Source organism: Chinchilla lanigera, unplaced genomic scaffold (assembly GCF_000276665.1).
Source record: "Chinchilla lanigera isolate Chin_1 unplaced genomic scaffold, ChiLan1.0 scaffold00018, whole genome shotgun sequence".
Taxonomy (NCBI): domain Eukaryota; kingdom Metazoa; phylum Chordata; class Mammalia; order Rodentia; family Chinchillidae; genus Chinchilla; species Chinchilla lanigera.
The window spans coordinates 5,523,976-5,529,295 of NW_004955419.1; the positions used below are offsets into that span (position 1 = coordinate 5,523,976).

Consider the following 5,320-nt stretch of genomic DNA (forward strand, 5'->3'; position numbering starts at 1 on the left):
AAGACATAAAACAAACCAAACAAAAACAATACAGGATTTCAAGCAAGGTTACAGGAAATTAACAATGGTTGTTGTATTACATATTGTTATCCTCAAATTGGTTACTCAGATAACCAGATACAGGCATGTAAGATTGGTCAAACAATTAAACAAGAAAGTTAGAATAAAAGTTTTTCTTTTTTTGCCACAAAGAAACAATAAGTGTTTGAGAAAATAGATATGGTTCTTTTCTCTTGACATTACACAACATATAACTCTATCAAAATATCAACTGGTACATTATGAATATCTACAAATTTACTCATAATTTAAAATAAATAAATAAGAATTACAAACAAAAATAATAGGGGCTGAGGATTTAGCTCAGCAGCACAGTGCCTGCCTGGCAAGCGTGAATTCATGAGTTCGACTCCCAGTACCAGAAAAAAACAAAACAAAAATAAAACTATACTGTAATTCTTATTAATGTTACTAACAAAAATAATTTCTAAATATATTGTAAAATAAGACACAAACTTAAAACCATAAACCTAACTCATGAAAAAGTTTATGCAATGCAAAAAAGCAATGCAAAAAAGTCGGTCTGTTAGTATTTTCCTCGTTTTATTTCTAAAATAAAAAAAAAAAGCTACAAGGGGGCTGGGGATTTAGCTCAGCGGCAAAGCGCCTGCCTGGCAAGCGCAGGGTCGTGAGTTCGGTTCCCGGTACCGGAGAAAAACCAAAACAAAACAAAACAAAACAAAAAAAAAGCTACAAAAAGCTATAAATCGTCCGGCAAGAACTAAATGCTACATGTAAAATGAAAACATTTGTAGAAGTAAAACATGTGAAAGGGAGACATGCAGGAAAACCCAATTATATAGGTATATTTGTAAGAACCTTTCTCATGACCCTCAAAATTAACAGGACAAATAGAAAAACTATGTGTAATTTAAAACACAAATGAAAAAAGTGTTCAATCAAGATTCATCAAGAAACAGTAGTTCAAAGATAGAGTATATACATGTCTTTGGGAAGATCTTAGATGTAGATAGTAGGAAATACAATGCTTAGCAACTGAAAAATATTTTCTACTAAGCAGATTTCCCAGAGCGTTTTTCACATCCTGATTCCTCATACTGTAGATAAAGGGATTTAGCATGGGTGTGACCAAACTATACACAGCAGCCACAATGACATCCTTGTCATCAGTGTTATTGGATGAGGGGACAAAATAGAGCCCAATAATTGATCCATAATACAAAGTAACTACAGAGAGGTGAGAACCGCATGTAGACAAGGCTTTACAGATTCCCTTAATGGAGGGAGCTCGCAGAATAGTGGCCCCAATGCGGCCATAAGACACCAGAATGCACATGAATGGCAGAGTAATAACCATTGATCCTACAATGTGAATAAACAGCTCATTTATAGCAGTGTCTGAGCTGGCCAATTTAAGTAAAGCAGAGAGGTCACAGAAAAAGTGATGGAGAGTGTTGTCTTCATAGAAAGAGATGGGCAAGGAGGAGAGTATGCACAAGGGCAGCAGCAAAAGATAGGACCAAGGACATAATTACTAGCAAGAAACAGAGTACATGACTCATAATATTGTTGTAGTGCAGGGGGTGACAGATGGCTACATACCTGTCATAGGCCATTGCAGTGAGAAGGAAGCTGTCAAGACTACCAAATAATAAGAAAAAGAATTCCTGAGAAATGCACCCAGTATAAGAGATGGATTGACTCTGTGTCAGCATATTCATGAGCATCTTCGGAGCTGTGACTGATGAGAAAGAGATGTCAGTGAGAGCCAAGTGGCTGAGGAAGAAGTACATGGGGGTGTGGAGGCGGGAGTCCACCCTGATGAGCAGAATGATGAGCAGGTTCCCCAGCATTGTGATCAGGTACATGACCAGGAACAGGGCATAGTACGTGCCTTGCTCCTCTTTCCTGATAGGGAGCCCCAGGAGGATGAATTCAGACACACGACTCTGATTATTGTTCTTCATGCTCTTTGTCATCTATTATGCTGAAAATACAAAACAAAGTACCTGTGTTAAAACGAGAAGTCATTGTGATTATTACATAATAAAACATGGTTTGAAACTAGTCAGTATCTGCAAATTTTTAATCTGAGTATATCAGGCTTTTTGTTACAAAGTGGGTTAGTAATGATTTAGACAAAGGGCATTATTTGTCCTCCTGAAAACCAACTCAACCTTGTTTGGAGAAATATGCAATTTCTGAATGGTCATCAGATCAGACCAGGTTTTAACTTGAAGAGTATCAGAGTTTGTGAAAGAAATCTGAGATTAAGAAATTTGTTTGCTAACACTTTATTTCCAGTGATTGGATCAAATTAAACCAACGGGCTGTTTTATATCTGCAAAATGTCACAATGTGGAGATTTGGAGAATGTATGTGCACTGGGTCAAAGACATGCTTTGAGAGCATTAATGTACATCATAACATAAAATATCTAGACATGTAACTTGTAAGTTAGCCATTGATTCTCCCTTTAAGAACATTCTTTCTCACTCAACATTTTTAGTATTCCCTTCCCTTTACAATAGGAATCTTCTTGGACTCTAAAGAAAAGGTCTGTTCATCTTTGCAATTCCCATCTTTTCATTGCTTCAACTCAAACCAGATCATTCCTATTGAAATCCTCAGGACACTGGGGAATATTTGGCTTCTCTACCCACATCAGGGATCTGACAAATGCAAAGCTGCTGTAAATGTCTGTTTAGCATCAACAAATAATATGTTCTCCTTTCTTGTGGTTCACCCCCTAGGTTTTCTGATAAAGATTTTTAAATTTCATTTTTCTAGTCATTATTCTAAAATTCTCAAAACTTTGGCAATTATTTCTCTTTCTCCTTCCAACCCATGGGTCTTAAACTTAGCCTTGTGAAAAATTACAAATGAAAAGGAAAAGAGAATATGAGAATGTGTTTGCTAAAAAATGGAATCAATAATGTCTATAAAAACTTTTTCAACCTGAAGTTCTGTGCATTGGAGAGCCGAGGAGATATCCCTCTCTCACTGTTCATTCACTCTGGGAGTAACTGAAGTTTACACAATCTACTAATTCTCCCAACTTGATTGATACTGTGTCAGCATTCCTACACGTTTCATCCCATTATGTTAAAAATCCTCCACATGTGAAGTTACTAAATGAGATGGGTTATATACTCAACAATGTTACTTATTTTCATGTTAATATCTATTGGTTTACCATAAAACACATTGTTGAACATGTAGATTGTTTTTAATGTTTGCTATGTCAAACAATATTGCAACAAATAGCATTTGCAATGAACAGCATTGTTCCTATGTCATCTTTCACATTAGCATATATACCTTGGTATAAATTCCTAGAAATTAAATTTGAGGGAATTTATTTCATAGTTTTGATAAGTTGTCAAATTATAAGAGGCCAAGGTGACACGGAAGCTCATTTGTACGTCTTATTTAAGAGAATCCTAAATGGAAGATGGCGGCACACTTGTCAGGTGTGGCACACGTTTCCATGCAGAGGACTCCGCAGTGACAGGTCTCTCTATGCAGTTCAGGCTGGCCTTGAGCTCACTTTGTAGCGCAGGTTGATATCGATCTCACAGTGATCCTCCTGCCTTGACCTCCTGAGTGCTCAGATTACAGGATGATGTTCTCTCCTTCCCTGGTGACATTCTGAGAAACAGCCTCTTTACCCATCAAGAGTAGAGGGATGAAGTTTGCTGAGGAGCAGCTGCTAAAGCAAGGATGGACTTAAGGAAAAGGTCTAGGCTAGAAGGAGAACAGCATCACCCAGGCCCTCAAGGTGACATTGAAGCAAGACACTCATGGGGTGAGACATGATCCTTCCAAGGAGTTTACAAACCACTGGTGAAATGAGCTCTTCAACAAGACTGCAGCTAACTTGGTGGTGGAAACTGGGCAGAATGGAGTACAGATCAGGTGCCTCTCTGAGGAGACCATCCAGTGAAATCATCCCAAGCCCAACTTCCTGTATCAGAAGTTTGTGAAGACAGCCACGCTGACTTCAGGTGAAGAGAAGCCAGACAGAGACTTGGACAGCTGCACTGATGACAACAAGCAGGGGTCCACGCCTCCAAAGATTCTGACTGATGAGATGCTGCTGCAGGCCTGTGAGGGGCGAACAGAACACAAGGCTGCCTGTCTTTGGATAGCAATGAAGGCCAGGCTTGCTCAACTAGAGGTCCAGGAGCAGGACTTCCTGGCTGTAATCAAAGGCCAGGACCCAGGGCCCTCTCCACCAAAGAATGAGAGAAACTTCCCCCCGAAAAAAAAAAAAAAAAAGAAAAGAAAAAGAAAAAGACAAGGAAGTAGAAAGAGGAGAAAGAGCCTAGAATAATGGAAAAGAATCAGGAGCACCTAGATGACAAGCACCTAGAACACACTAACCAGAACATCAGGAAAAGCAAGAAGAAAAGGCAACATAAAGAAAAGGTTATAGATGAGAGGGACCCTTAGGGAGGGAAGAGGAAGAGGATACAGGGCTTGGAGAGCTGAAGAGCAGAGCACAGCCTGATCAGCCTCTCAAGAAAAAGAAGAAGCAATGTGACAAAGCGGAGGAAGAGACAGAGGTCTTGAGCAAATGGGAAAGAGGGAAGGTGGCTGTGGGGCATGTCTGGGAAACGGTGGTGGTGAGCAGAGCATGCACTCACACCTGCAGCAGAAATGAAAAGAGATAGCAGTATGAAGAGAACTTGAAAAAAGAGGATGAAGGGGAGGAGACAGCTTCAGATGGTAAGACCAGGAGAGCAGAAATCAGGACACACAATGATAAGAGAAGCAAGAAAAAAGGACAGCAGTATTTGGAGGAAGTATTGGAGTATTTGTGTGTATGCGGTGATGATGAGGATGGTGGGATGAGAGAAATAGAAAGCAGAGATAAGAAAAGGAGGCAGAAGCACTCAGAGGGGGGACAGAACTAGAGTCAGCCCTAACCAGAGAGTCAGAAAGAAGAAACAAGAGAGACTGAGTGTGTGGTCAAGGTGATGCTCAACTGATTCCTTTCCAGCTGTGGTCCTGAGACCTGTGTTATGGCAGGCTTGTCACTCCTACATGAAGTTCCTCCTTCCCAAGGAGGAAACAGCTCTCTGCTGCGGGAACTTTGTGAAACCTTAGTGGAGGGCATGGATGCAGTGCCTTCTGCAGCTTCTAACGCAGAGACCACAATGTCAAGTACTTCCAGGAGCCGGCAGCTGAGAGACAAGGAGTGCTGAGGACTGTGAGGAAAGGAATGAAGACAGGGATGTCTGCATTTGAGGATGCACCTTTGCTAAAAGAGGCCAAAAATACAGACATAGGAACG

General features: G+C 40.2%; 2 pseudogenes; one reads left to right on the forward strand and one right to left on the reverse strand.

Moving 5' to 3' along the window:
- Positions 1-955: 955 nt before the first annotated feature.
- On the reverse strand, positions 956-1,988 carry LOC106148276 (annotated as a pseudogene).
- Positions 1,989-2,369: 381 nt separating this feature from the next.
- LOC106148277 lies at positions 2,370-5,004 on the forward strand (annotated as a pseudogene).
- Positions 5,005-5,320: the final 316 nt, after the last annotated feature.